Genomic DNA, 15,211 nt, shown 5'->3' with positions numbered 1-15,211 from the left:
GGGGCTGGGGAGCGCGGGCCGGGGTGGGGGCGTGGGCGGCGCGGCGGGCCGGGGCTAGCAGGCCGGGCCGCAGGAGGCGCTCAGGCCGCCCGGTGCACCGGCGCCGCGCGGCCCCAGACAAAGGCGGCGCATTCCTGAAGAGGCGGCGGCCCCTGCAGGCGGCCGAGGGGATGGCTTGCCTGGGCCGGAGCGGGCCGGGGGCGCGGGCCGGAGGGTGTGGCCTCCTAGGCTGGCCCGGTCCCCAAGCGGGCAAAGGCTTTGTACCGAGGCCTGGGGATGGCCTCTGCCTGACCCAATCCCTTCCTGGCCTCACGAAACCCGTGAATCCCCAGCCCCTTGCACAGAAGCCCCTTGCTGGAGCACGATCGCCCCCATTTTTCAGTAAGAAATAGGCTCAAGGCTTAAGAGAGTTCTGGGGGCCCTTCTGGGCCTTTGTGGCCCTCTCTGCACATTCCAGAGTGGGGACCCAGGCCTGATGTTACCCGTAACCCTGCAGGGGTCCCCCCTCTTCCCTCCTGCAGAATGGGGGCCCCAAACCCAGAAGCGCTCTCCGAGGCCACCTGCTTAATATCCCCCACTTTACCAAGCCAGCCCCCCACGGGCGGGGTGGGGCATGGGGCCAGAGAATCCAGTGACGCCCCTGCACACACCACACAGGGGTGCAGGTGTCCCTTCTCTGTCTTCTGCTCGAGGCACCCACTGGGCCTCACTGATGAGCTCCTAAGCGCCTCCCGGGGTCTTCAGACAACTGCCAGGCTGCCCCTGCACCTGGAGGAGTGCTGGGAGTCAGCTCAGGCCGGCTGGGTCCTCCCCAGACCCACCCTGCATGAGAGGACCATGCAGATGAGGGTCTTGCAGGCCAGCCTAGTGTCAGTCTGTAGGACTCTGACTCAAGGACGGAGTGGGCCAGCCTGATGCCTTGATGGCTCCCCTCAGAGCCCAGGTCCACTGATAGGAAGCAGAGAGACCTGGTGACTGGGCAGCCCTGTGCTCTCTGCCCGCCCCTGGCCATGGAGGTGGCCCTGAGGAAGATGAGCAGGGCGCAGGGCTGGCGACCTGCCTGACTTGTCCAGAGGAAGTGAGGACCTCCCAGAGCCCCAGTGCTCCCATCTGAGCCCAGTGGCAGGCAGCTTTGCGGGGGGGAGCCATGCTGGGTGGGCCCTCTGCCTGGTGTGGAGGCTGCACTGCCCACATGCCTCTGGCTGCCGCTCTGTGCCCCTCATCACCTTGGCCTGCTTTAACCCTATCGTCCTTGTCCCAGCCTAGGCTTGCCAGGGCATTGTGGAGTGCATGCCATTCCCAGCCACACAGAAGGTGAGGTGGGGCCCAGATACCCCCAGCCACTCTGCCCCCTGGTCTCCTGAAGGGGTGGGTTGTGCACACACTGCCACCTCCCCAGGGGGTACTGGCTGCCGAGTGCCACCAGCTCAGCCCCTGAGGTGGATCAATGGGTCCTCCCAGAGCCACACCAAGACATCGTCACCCATTGCACAGATGGGGAACCTCAGGCGAAGCTCACAGAGCCAGTGGGAGGCTGAGGCCCGACCCCCACACAAGCATTCTTCCTCCAGGGTCCCTGCACACAGCAGCCGCCAGACCAGGAACTGAGCTCTCACCACAGGGATGGATCAGACCCTAGATGAGTCACGTGGCACTGGCCATCAGTCTGAGGACAGCCCTGGGGTGGACCAGGCTCCAGTCTTGGGCTGCTCTGTGCTTGCAGAGAGGCTTTGAAAGGACACTTCCGTGCTTACTACGCAGGCGTCACATCAGTTATCAGTGACCCAGAGTGGCCCACTACAGCTGAAGATTGTGACCCCGCCCCCTCCCATAGGTTTAAAGCCCCTCCTGCCCCTCCTGCAGCAGCTGAAGTGACCATTCTGGGGCATGGAATGGGCATGGGGGGAAATGGGGAGCTGGGGCTGCTCTGGAGGCTTCTGGCACCGGAACCCTCTCCAGCCACCAAGCCTGGCTGTTTTGGTTGCTCTAGGCTGGGGCCTGGGCCTCCACCTCCCCACAGGTCTGTGCAGTGGGAGCAGAGCTGAGGCCGCAGAGGGAGCACTGGGGGACGGGCTGGTTTCCTGTGTCCACCTCCTCGGCCAGCACCTTGGCCAGCGCCCTCCCCACTGGAAGCTGGGCCCACTCCTGGGTGCTGGCTGGGATGGTTAGGTGTCGGCCAACGCTGATAGGGAGTTATGCGGGTGCAGAGGCACAGTTGAGCAGGGCTAGGCAGTCGGTCGGTCTGCTACCAGCAAGGCACAGCCCGCTTGTCGGGCTACGCACGTGGGAGGGTTTGGTAAGCCACATTTTTCAGGGTGTAGCCAGGTAGGAGGCAGTATGGGGAGTGGTGTACTCTCTGGGCAGGTGACCGCGGAGCCATCACCCCTCAGGACCCAACGGGCAAGAGAGGGAGAGCAGCTGAAGGCTGGTGAGGGGCTAGAGGGGAGGGCTTGACAGGGGCTGGAGTCCCTGGTCAAGGGGCACAGCCAGTCCTACGGGGTGACCTCGTGGGAGGAGCCACGGACCCTGTGGGCAGAGCCTGGCCATCTGCTGCCCAGAGTCTACACCAATCAGTTCCTAGGAAGCCCCAGCAGGGATGCTGGGAGGACAGGCCATCTGTGCCCAGCTGATCCAAGCTCCCAGGCTTTCTGGACACGTGGCCCTGGGGATCAGGAGTGAGCTGGAGACTGCAGACAGCTGTGCCCTCAGAGCCGTGCAGACCTGTCACACCTTGCCTGGACTGGGCCAACAGGGCCACACAGGCATCTGCCTGAATCACTCCCCACCCCACACCCACCCTGTAGGGCACATCTTTTGCCAGCTTGCCCAGTCCACCACCCCCACTCCAGTGAGGCCAGGGGCTGCCTCACCTCCCACCCCATCGATGGAGGCCGATGGAGGGCTCGGCCTCCATCACCAGTGTGCCAGTCATGAGGGCCCTGCCCAGCTGTGTGACCTCGGCCCAGCCCCTTGGCCTCTCTGAGCTTGGCACAGCATGTGGAAGAGGCAGAGCCTAATGCCTCAGGGTCAGCTGGTCACCGTCCCTCCTTTGTTCATCCCTCCTGTCCCCTGAGAGGATCATGCAGGGTTTTCACTCAAAACTCCAGGCCTGCCCATAGAAACCAGCTTGAGGTGAGGGGACCTTTTGCGGTGGCCTGTCTTGGGTTGACAGGGACATGGTTCACCCTCCTTGGAAGGTCACTGCTTCCCAGGGCTTCGGGGGGCTCATCTCCCGCCTGGAGAGACAGGCGTGCCACGGCTTTGCTTGGCATGCCTGTGCAGTACTCATGGACATCCAGGCCCTCGATGCCTCCTGGGGAGGGATGGGGCAGCAAGGAAACTGTGTCTTTGCTCCACACATTCTGGGCCACTCCAGGCCAATGCAAGGAGAGACCGGGAAGGAAGCGCGAAGGTCATGCGGAAAGCGCATGCCTGCTGCCCAAGTGTGTCAGTGTGACCGACCCTTCCCTGCACTCTGAGTGGGCGGCTGGGGATGTGGTCCCGGTGCCAGGGAGCTGGGGGGCGCCAGCCTGCCATCTGCTCTCACCACGGAGGGCGGCTGCATGCCCAAGGCCTGAGAGGACTCTGTGCCAGGCCTGCTGAGTGAGTCATCCCATTCAGTCCTGCAGTGTAGACACTACTACCACCACCCATTTTCCAGACGGGAGAAGGAGGTCTGGGGAGCTTAGGTGGACCCACATCTTGGCAGCCCCTCTCTGCCCTCTCTTTGTCCACAGACTCTGCCTCCTCCAGAAGCCTCTCACCATCCCCCATCCCCGGGGCTGCAGAGGGTGTCCTGGCCTTCCCCCGTCAGCTCTGCACCCTGAGGACTCCCGTCCCTAGGAGTCCCTCTGCCCAACTTTGCTGCCTATTAAGCCATAATTAATCTGCTTCCTCATCTCTTATTCATCAAAGCCACATGCAGCAGCAAAGGGGGCTGGTACAAGGAAGGGACCGACAGCCAAACCCTGGCAGTGGCCCCAAGAGTCCCACTGGGCCTGCCCATCTCCGAATGCCTCTGACTTCTGTACCAGCAAGGGCCTCCTCCCACAGAATGGCATCCTGGATTGTGGTCAGGCCCCCCGACGGGCCATGCGCATCTCTCACCACCCGGAGGCTGCTGGTGACCGTCAATGGGACGTGTGCATTGCACAGTGATGGCCCTTACCTCTGCCTCCCCCAGCCCTGGACTGGATCCATTGTGGCCCATCTCCAGGATGGGAGCCTGAAAGGAGATGAACAGGCACTCCGCCAAGTGAGACACGCAGGGCTGGCACCTGGACCCCTGGTCTGCCACTCTTCCTGGTGCCCAGAGGAAGGGGTGAGTGAGTCCCCAGGGCTCCTGGACCTTGAGATGAGCTCAGGCCACTTGTGTTTGCCAGCAGATGGGCTCAGGGTCTTCTCTCAGTGGGCACAACTGAGTTGGTGGCCTCTCTCTGGGGAGGCCGGCGGGTGGCGCTAGGGAGTAGGAAGCTTCTGGTCCTTGGAGGCCCAAATCTGGTGCAGGGGCAGAGCTCCGGAAGGCGGGGGTCCCTGGGCTGTGCCCAAGGCATCCGCTGTGGCTTCACGCCCCTCCCCCGCCCCTGCAGGGAGTGCAGATCCTTCTAGAGCCACCCACCTGGCAGTGACAGCTAAATTGGGAGCCGCTGTTCACACCAGGAGCCCAGCGGGCAGTCAAAACCGGGTCGGGGGGGAGGGGTACCCACTGAAAACACCCACGAACTCCTAGTGGGGCAGGGAAGGCAGGGAAGGCATGGCGATAGCTATCAGCAGGAGTGGACGGGAGTGGAAGGCAGGGTGGACCACCAGACCCATCTTGGGGCCACAGTGAGATGGCCCCTGGGATGCCTCGGCTGGCCAGTGCCCAGCCTTGCTCTTGCAGAAGCTCGCTGGGTCCCTGAGCACCCCACTCTGGGCCACCACAATCCATGCAGCATGCAGGTTTGTTCCGTTTTCCAGATGGAGAGGCTGAGGGCTTGCCACCGGGTGCTCTGCCAAGGACACAGAAGGGCCAGCCTGACTCTGAGCTCAGTGGTCCCACCCTCCACAGCCTCCCTCACTGCCTTCATCTGCTCACTTCGTCAGTCATTTAGTCACTCAACAAACACTCTGGGAGGCAGGCTGTAACACCCCGCATACCTCTGCTGGACCCCCATTCCTCATATCCCCACTGGGTACAGGTGGGGAAACTGAGCACCAGGGAGGTGGGCCTTGGCCTGAGTCCCCCAGCCAGTGATTCCAGGATAAAGGGCATAGCCACACCATGTGGTCACTTGAAGTCCACAGGGGTGACTGGGAAGAGCCCACCTAGCACGCCACATTCTGCCAGGCTGACTCAGACCAAGTCCTTGGGGCTCTGGTCCCCAGCCAGTGGCTCTGCCTCTGAGAGCCATGGGACAGGGAGCTTTGCAGGGTGGGACCAGCAGAGCCTGGGCCCCTGCCAGAGCTGGTCCTGATGGGGCCTGCCCTGAACGCTTCCCAGGCTCAAGGGTGTGGAGTAGGGCGGGGCCAGCCCTGGCCTTGCAGTGAGATGGGGGCCTCTGTGGACAGTCCTGGAGGCCGGGGCCTGGGGCTGGGACTCACTGGCGCAGGGCCTGAGTTTTCTTCTGTGTCCTGCAGGCCTTGTCGCCTACAAGGGAGGTGGAGGGGCACATGGGCGGTGCCCAGCATGAGGAGGGGGCTCTGAGGAGGCTGCAGCAGCCGGCGGGCCTCTGAGACTGGGGTATTTTTAGCCAGGATTCCTGCTGACGGTCCAGGCTGGCCAGGGTTTGCTGCCAGCCTCGGAGGCGCTTCTCCTAGCCTGTGTCTGGACATCTGGGGTCTTCCGGCCCCACCCACCCTCTGCTCAATGCCCCCACCCCACTGGCCCACCAGCCAGGTGAGGGGCTCCCTGGAGGCCGGCCATGGTGGGAGCCAAGCCTGGGGCCCTGGGGGTGTGGCTGAGAACAGGCCACATGGGTTGCTGGGCGCTGCCTGGGTCCTGGGTCTCCAGCTCCCAGCTGCCACTCTTAGCAGGCCCGCTTAAGGGGTAGGTTTCAGTTCATGCCCAGGCTCGAGTTCTCAGCTGAGCATTCTCAGTCCGCTGCCTGCTGCCTGCTGCCTGCTGGAACGGATGGCTCAGCAGAGCAGCCACAGCTTGGCTCCCTCCTGGACACTCCTGCCTGCCCTTGCCACCTAGGTGCTCTGGTCATCAGACCTCTGACTGGCTCTGCCAAGGTGCATGTGTGCAGGGCCTTGTGGCTCAGCCAGGACCACCTCCCTTCCCATGGGCAAGTGAGGACGTCCAGAAAGAGGGTCCTCTGCCTCAGCCACTCCCTTGGGACACCCCTCCACCCCAAGGCCTCGCCTGGAAACAGAGTCCAGCACTCAGCGTCATGCCTGCGCACTCCACCAGCAGGACTGGCTGAGTCCCGAGGAGCCAGGCCCCGGGGCACAGGCCAAGGGGATGGAACCCAGATGAAAGCCCCCTGCTGGGACCCGCAGCCCATTCTCTGGCCTGGTCGAAGCCTGACTGCTTGTTCCTTGAATGAATCAGGAGGCCCATGCAGAGCAATTCTGAAGTTCACATGAAAGAATGAGCATACGGAGAGAGACGGGCCATGTCGCATCCTGAAATACCTCATATTCTAAGACCATGATAATTAACACAGACCCTGGACAGTCACGTGATGGGAAAGAGTCCAGAAAGAGGCTCAAATGCAAATATGAGAAGAGGCAGGTCAAATCCAAGAGGAGAGATGGAATCCTCAACAAATAATCCCACATATATAATCAACACTTGGCCTTCAGACAACGGAATTGACATATGGAGGAAACATTTGGGTTCCTACCTCACTCCTCGACGCTAAAACAAGTTCCAAGTGGAACTAAGATTTAAAAAGTAAAAATGAAACCATAAAACTCCTAGAAGAAAGCATGGAATGCAAAAAATCAATCTTGAGTCACTCTAAGAATTATACAAAACCCAGAAGCCATAAAGTAAAAGACGGGTATATTCAGCCTCATGAAAATAAAAGGCAGATGCACGGAGAGAAAAACCACCATAAAATGAAAACCAACAAAGTGTAAAAATATCGGCAACTCAGCTCACAAAGGGCCGTTTTTGGTTCTCAACACGAATCAGTAAGAAAAAGAGCAGCAGCCCAAGAGAAAAATGGGCAAAGGCATAAAAGGAACCTCCCATCACCCCTGCTGACCTTCACTCAGAATGAGAAACATGCAGATCTAAGCTGCAGGGAGATGCTGCCCCCTCACCCACAGGGACGGCAGCCGTCATCACGGTGGGGATTCCCTATGGGGGCTGCTTAGGGGCTCCCAGAGGTCTGGCTGTTGGAGGGCAGGGAGATGCCTGCAGGTCTGGTGGGGCCAGGGTGAGGTACTCACAGGTATCTAGTGGGGGCAAGGAGGGGGACCACCTGCAGGTACAGCTGGGGGGTATCAGGTCGCTGGAGATGGGGTGGACGGAGAGGATACCCATTTTTAAAATAAAAATTAAAATAAAATTTAAAAATTATTTTAAAATAAAACAGGCTGAGTGTAGTGACTCACACCTGTGATCCCAGCATTTTGGGAGGCGGAGCGGGGAGAATCCCTTGAGGCTAGAAGTTCGGGACTAGCCTGGGGGATATAGTGAGTCCCAGTCTCTACAAAAATTAAAACAAAATTATCTGGCTGTGGTGGTGCAGGCCTGTAGTCTCGGCTACTTGGGAGGCTGAGGCGGGAGGATCACGTTAGCCCAGGAGTTCGAGGCTGCAGTGAGCCATGATTGTGCCACTGCACTTCAGCCTGGGCAACAGAGCAAGACCCTCTAGAAAAATAATAAAATAAAACAAAATAATATAATATAAAATAAAATAAAAAAACAGCTGGCATCCATCCTCTCCTTGCCACCACTGACATGGCCGTGGGCCGAGTTCTCATGGCCGTCCCACCGCGAGTCCCCACGCGCTCCTGATGCCTGCTCACCCTTCTTGTCTTTGTTAGCGCCCCATTAGCAGAGGCCTGCTTGTCTCTTGTCTTGCTTCTCAGGAGCAGTGTCACATTCAACAGTGGCAGCACAGAGGCCCTGCTCGGCCCCAGCCCCTCACCCTAGGCCTCCACCGCCAGGTGTGGTCCTCGGGGTCCTGGGGACTCCAGTCATCCCCACCCCCCTGCCCAACCATCACAGGCCACCAGCAAGTCCCAGGCCTCCCACAGGCATGGCTCTGGGCAGTCCCTTTACCTTCCCATCCTCAGTCTCCCTGATGGTGAAATGGGGTGAGATCTACTTCCCAGCAGGGAGAATCCACGGGAATGGAGACCATGGGAGGAAGAGGACTCAAGGAAAGGAGCATCCCTGAGGGGTTCCAGAGTGGGCTGGGGACTGACAGGACTGAGTTTGCAGGGCCTGGGGACATTCACTGGGGAGGTGCTGAGATGCCAGTCGGCCAGAGCTGCGGGGAGTGATCCAGGATGGCTGCGTGGAGGAGGGGCTGGATCGCTGGTCCCTGAGTGCCAAGGTGGGCTGTCCACATCTGCAAGAACACACCCACCCTGCTGCCTCCCAGGAGGGGCGCTGGACAGGCCTGAGCTCCAGGATCATAGGAGGCAAGAGCCACTCTCACCAAAGAAGAGCAAGTGTGCCTCCCCTGCCAGCAATCTGTCCGGCCCAGCCCCTGCCCAGCTATCTGGGGAAAAGGCCACCTTTTCAGTGGAGGCTGAGCGCGGGGCAAGAAGAGGTTGACAGGGGAGAAATAGAGGCCAGTGAGAGCTGGAAGGTGAGAGGGGTGGGTGAGAGGTGGGGGTGAGAGGTATGGGTGAGAGGTGGGGGTGAGAGGTATGGGTGAGAGGTGGGGGTGAGAGGTAGGGGTGAGAGGTGGGGGTGAGAGGTAAGAGTGAGAGGTGGGGGTGAGAGGTAGAGGTGAGAGGTATGGGTGAGAGGTGGGGGTGAGAGGTGTGGGTGAGAGGTAGGGGTAAGAGGTGGGGGTGAGAGGTAAGAGTCAGGGGTGGGGGTGAGAGGTGGGGGTGAGAGGTGGGGGTGAGAGGTAGGGGTGAGAGGTGTGGGTGAGAGGTAGGGGTGAGAGGTGGGGGTGAGAGGTAGGGGTGAGAGGTAGGGGTGAGAGGTAGGGGTGAGAGGTGGGGGTGAGAGGTAGGGGTGAGAGGTGGGGGTGAGAGGTAGGGGTGAGAGGTGGGGGTGAGAAGTGGAGGTGGGCAGTCATGGTGATAGTTTCTGGGGCAAGAAGTGGAGGGTGAGAATCGGGGTGGGAGTTGGGGTGTCACCTCCCAAACCCTCTCACCCTCAGATTAAGAAGCCCCTCCTATGGCCCCTGGAGCAAGGGGCCTTTGGCCCACCCCAACCCCACTGGTGTCTTGGGCAGGGAGACCTCGAGGTGGGGGCCTTGGGTCCCTGTAGGACCGTCCAGGCCCGGACCACCTGACCACAGCTACAGTGGGACAAGGCCCTGTTGCCTGTCTGCTGGGGGCCGAGCATGGTGTGGAGGAACCAGCAGCCCCGGCCTTCATCACAGAGGAGGAATCCGAGGCCCACGAGGGTGTCTCTGGCACCCAACACGTGAGACCCTTTGAGAAGTCCCCCGAGTGCGTGGGGAGCTGGGATGAACGTCTGGCGGCAGAAGCAGCAGGTGGCCCACCTGGCCAAACACACTCCTGTGTCCCCTTGTTTTTGGCAATTTCGATGACCAAAGTCAGATCCTGGTATGGAGAAAAGGACATGGGTAAGGACGAAGGAAACATGCGCAGTGCAGGACGATGGCTGGTAACAGTGGCCGCTTTTGGCTCAGCAGCAATAACCTACCAATGCGAGAGGCTCACAACGGCGAAACTGGTGTGTGGTCGATGGGATCTCTCGGTACCGTCTTCTCAATTTTTCAGCAAAAATAAAACTGTTCTAAAGTTAAAAAGTTTATTAAAAAAAAGAAAAAAGACGGGCTTGTTAGCAAAAATCCGAGATAGACAGAACCAAGCAGTAGGGCCCAGCCCAGCCCCTGCTCAGGGCACACCAGCAGCACCCCTCTCTCAGGGACAGGGCCGGGCCTGGGCCACTCTGAAGCGCTCTTCCTGGTGGCGGGGGGCCTGGTGGGTTTATTCCACCTGTCAGTCTCACTGCAAGTGTGGCAGTGGAGTCTGAGTTAGGCTGACTCTCACCCTGCCAAGGACACCCCTGCACTCAGGACCCGGCCCTGGCCCCCTTGCCCTGTGGGCTGGAGATGACCCTGGGTGCAGATGGCAGATGGAGGGGCATGGCGCTGTTGCTCTCAGGCCAGGGGCAGCAGCCTCAGCCCTGACCAGCCCTCTCCTGCATGGCTGTGGCTGGGTCTCCCGGTCTCTGGCCTCCTTTCCCGTCCACCCTGTAGAAAACAGTGTGGTGGGGGATGCTCAGCCTGCAGGTCAGACAGGCCAGGGTCAAAGCCCGGAACTATTCCCTGAACTAGTCCTGGCCGAGTGGCCCCCTTGACAGAGCAGCCATCATCTAGCTCCGCTGCAGGGCAGGGGAGGTGGCAGCGTGGGTCACAGCCCTCAGCTGAAGCAGGGGCCAAGTGGGGCTCTGCCTGGCGCAGGGGGTTTCCTCTACGGGGCAGGGGCTCCCAAATTAGCCCTGGTGACATCTGGAGCTCACCTCTGGGGGCGCTGGGGGCTGAGAGAGCAGGCAGGGCCCAGTTCTATCAATCTTCTGCCTTGTTCCTGGGGGATCGTGGTCAGTCCCAGCCTCCCCAAAGTCCTGGGGCGGGGCAGGCCGGCGGGAAACCCAGGACGCAGAGAAGAGCACCAAGCACCTAAGACAGGGCTCCGAGCACGGAAGGCAAGGACTCGGCCTCAGCTGGGGAGCCGGTGGGCCTGCGTGCACTTTCTCCTGTCTGGGGAGCCTGAGCCCTGACCCAGTCCCGAGGCCCACGTGTGCACAAAAGCCTCCTGCTTTCTGACCCAGGACACTGGCGATCAGCGCTTGGCGAGCTGGAGCCCAGCTGCTGCACTTCTCCCTTCCCCACCGGGACCGGGCCAGCTGCATCCTCATGCCTGGGCTTCAGGGCTTATCAGGGGATGTGATGGCACTGCCTGGGGACGTGGGATCCTTGCACTGAAAAGGGCCACACGGCTGTCCCCAGCACCCTTCCAGAAGGGACAACCCACTCCCAGGAGGTCTTAATGCTAGACATCGAGGTCCCCCGAGCTTCCTCCATGGCCTGGCCACAGCACAACCATATTTATTTATGTCCACGTGCCTTGCCTGCTCCATGGCTGGGACCAGGGCCACCATCTCTGCAGCCTGTGAGGGGACAGCTGCCGTGGGCTGGGCTGCTGAGGCAGGACAGGGGTCCGGGCCAGGGAGGGGTGGATGGAGGCCAAGGGTGGGCCCCTTGGAGACAGCCTTGGGGTGCAGCCGGCTCTGCCACCTCTCCCTGGCTTCCTTCCCTGCAACCTGTGACTCCCGGGAAGTCCCTGATGGGTCGGCCACTTGGGGCCGGGAAGTAACTCTGTGAGTGGTCACCTCACCAGAGTTCATGGGGTGGAGCAAGGGGGACAGAATCTCTGCCCAAAATCAGGTGTCTTGTTCCCAGGCCCAGCACAGAGACCTGGCCCCCAGACATCTCTGGACATTTGTTAAGAGTGGACAACTGCTTCCATTACACAGGAGAGGAAACCGAGGCTGGAAGGGGTCCCAGACTTGCCTGACTGCCACAGCGAGCAGGCAACAAATGCCAAGTGGCTGTCACAGTGGGGTAGGTGGGAGGCAGTGGCTGAACCAGAAAGTGCTGCCGTCGATTCTGCTAGTTGCATGAGTCTCAGGAGATGATTAAAGGGCAGATTGTGGGGAGATAGAAAGTGAATGGGAAACAGGATTGGGGGGAGCGGAAGAGCCTCAAAGACCCTGCGACATTCTCATCATCTCGACGGTGACTCAGAGATAGCTCCAACCCACATGGCGTGCAGAGTGCGGAGGGGACGGCTTTGTGGATGGATTAGTCATTCCCATGCAGCTCACCCCAAATCCCGGCTTCCAGCCCCGGGCCGTCCATGCTGGGATGGAGGAAGGGCAGCCTCTCCCCAGGGCCACGTCCTGGAGCCTGGTGACCCTGGCCACAGCCGGAAGCAGCCCACTGTGAGAATGGTGCATGAGACAGGGAGTCGGCTCTGTGTTCCCTACGGTGGGCAAGGGACCAGCTGTGCCTCAGTTTCCCTTATTCTATCAAACTTTGAAGAAGGTCCCTGTAAAAGCGCATCTGTTTTCAGGGTAGGGGCCAGAGTCAGCCACCCACACCAGAGTGAGAATTGGTGGCTGCCCTAGCCCTGGCAGGATCTGGCATTTTGCTGGACGGAGAGAGGAGGCGGCACCCACTGGGGCTCGGGCAACCATCCCGGCTACCCCCGCCCCGGCCCGCCAGGAGAGGAGGGAAGCCTTGAAGTGCCAGGCCTTTGAATCGCCCATCTCCATGGCAACGCGTGGGCACAAAGGGCCGGGCCGGCGAGCAGGCGGCGGCTGCGCAAGCTGGAAGGAGGGAATCTTTTATTTATGGGGAGGGAGAGTCGGGGAGCCAGGCTGCGCCCACGCTCAGGGCCAGGCCGCAGTCTTAAGGCTGGGCCCCCTGCCCCATAGCCAGGGCTTCTGAGCAGCACCCACCCACACACCCCTGACCCTCCAGGCCTGGCTGGGTGGACGGAGCATGGGCAAATGGAGGGCAGAATGGAGTGAGTGTCCAGCATGCACCCAACCTGGAGAGCGGCCCCAGAGGGTCCCTGGGAGCCTGCCATCCTCCATACCCCAGTCTCTGTGACGCAGGCACCCGGGCAGATACCAGCTGAGAGCCAGCTGGGCCTGCAGTGAGGAAATGCGGCCCAAAGCAGACTCCGCAGAGCTGGAACTCAGGTGGCGCTGCTTCCACAGGCTCTGAAGGCCTCACGGGACAGGAGGCCGGGAGGGGCCCCAAGTGCCAAGGCCCTGAGGCAAGCTGGAGCTGGGAGCATCTGAGGATGGGCATTAGCACAGGGCTCCAGGGTACAGCTGGTCCACTATAGGTAGCCTGGCCTCCCCAGAGACCCAGCTCCTCACCTTGGACTGGGGTCCTGGGCCTTGGGCATCCAGGGACCCGCCTGCCGTGGTGGAGGCTGCCACACCAGGATGCTGGCCCACAGCCTCCAGCGGCCCATCCCCACCTTCCCAAGCCCCTCCCCTCATGGCTCACACCCTGTTCCCTGAGCCCCCAAACACGGGAAATGGCACCTATTGTGCCCCAGCGGGGGAATTCTGACCCCAGGCCCTGGGGGCAGTGCAGAAACCACCACTGAATCCGATTTTATTTCATCTAAAAAATATCTAAGCCAGACTGAAAGGAGCGGGGAAAGGGTCCCAAGGCTGCTGCCCCCAGCCCCACCTCCCACAGGCCCTGGTCTCTCCCAGCCCCCATTTCCTTTCCTTGAGAGTGTCTAACGTGGGGCAATATTTTGTGAAATTGGAGGCACCGCGTTGGAAATTCCAAACCCGCGTCTACGATGAGCTGCACACGCGTTTCAAACCTGCCCTGGTTTTGAGCTGAGGGAAGCGGAGGATGCAGGAGTTGCCCACTCCAGAGGCCCTGGGTGTGTGTGAGGAGCCCTGAGGCTGGGCAGAGCTGCTTGTGGGAGGCACTGTGCCCCTCCACCCGAGATCGGGGCCTGGGTGCCCAGGACACTACAGACCTTTTGGGGAGCCTGGGGGTTGGGAAGCCTAGAGCTGGGACCTACAGGCCAGAGTCTGAGCTTTCATCCCCCCACCAAAGACGCTCCCCCAACCACTGCCTGCGCATCGGGGGAGACAAACTCCCCCCACGCCCACCTTGCCTCCAGCAGGCCTGTTCCTCCCCTCGTCTGCTGGAATCAGTTTTTTCTTTAACTCAGCCCCACAGTGGGGAAGGGAGAGCTCCAGGGGACCATGCAGCAGAGAGGGGAGGGGAGAAGCCACCAAACAGGCCGGGGGGTTGGGGGCCATGCACTCAGCACAGAGCCGCACACAGCAGGAGGGGCCTGGGCAGCCGGCTTAGAGCCCATTCTCTCGGCCCCTCCGTTCCAAAGACGGGACCCTCCAGCCCAGGGACCCCAGATAATGGCCCCCAAACCACCTCTCTTCCCAGACCTCGTCAATGGCAATGAATGGTGCATCCTGGCTGCGGCCGCCGCCCCTCACTGCGGGACTTCAGCCCAGACGAGCGCCCAGCCCCTCCTGGGGTCTCAGATACTCAGAATGAAAGGCTCACAGCTGCCATGCACTTCCACGGGACTCTGTGGGTCCTGCTCCACCCCTGGTGAGGCTTTCATCCCTCCCCAACTCCATTCCAGAGGCCAGAAAGCCGTGACGTCTGGGGTCAAAGAGCTGGGAGAGGCAGTTGGAACTCAGGCCAGGCCCATCTGACCGGACGGTGCCGAGACTGGGACCCTGCTCCCCTACACGTGCTGTCAGGGCACCCTCGATGCTCCACAGAGCCTGCTGTGCCCCGACAGCCCCTGCATGCCCAGTGTCCCCTGGCACAGGATACCCTGGGGTGCCATATCTGCAAGAGCTCACACCCTTCTCTCCCCAGCAGCTGCTAACTGCTGCCAGGGGTGGGTGTGCGGAGGGCTTGGGGCCTCTTCTCCAACCTCCCTTCACCAACTCAGCTCCAGAACATTCCCAGCAGTGAGGAGAGGGTGGCCACTGTGCTGCAGCCTTGAGGGATGGGCAAGGCCATGCCAGCTGGAGTCATCCATGTCCCCTCGGTGGCCTCATTCAGAGGGCGCCATGGAGGAGGGTGCAATGAGGGCAGCTACCAGGGACAGTGGAGATGAGGCGGTCAGGAAGCCCAGTGACGGGCCTGGAGGGGACACACGGCCAGCCTGGGACAGGGCACGACGCCTTTGTTCTGCGTGCTGTGGCATAGTGTGCTGGCTCTGGCCCATCTTTTGTTAGTGGTAGGAGGGTGCTTCTTTAATCAGTCAACTCTTTTGTTTCACATTGCCTCTGTCCTTGAAAACACTGCTTCAGGGAAGAGTGAGACGAAGCCAGTTCAGTGGGGTGTCTGCCTGGCCAGCAGCCCTCATCTGCAGGGGTTGCTCCTGGGGCAGGTGCCGGAGTCAGACAACCCCACCCTCATGTGGGTGCCGGAGCCTTCAGTCAGCAGGACCAGGCAGCCCATGTCCTGGGGACCCTCGGGCAGGTGTGGGCATTTGCTGAGTTGGGCTGTCATTTGCTAGACAGGTGCTTGGC

This window comes from Macaca mulatta, chromosome 10 (genome assembly GCF_049350105.2).
Source record: "Macaca mulatta isolate MMU2019108-1 chromosome 10, T2T-MMU8v2.0, whole genome shotgun sequence".
NCBI lineage: Eukaryota > Metazoa > Chordata > Mammalia > Primates > Cercopithecidae > Macaca > Macaca mulatta.
The sequence above is the reverse complement of the archived record's forward strand: the minus strand, read 5'-3'. Positions refer to the sequence as shown.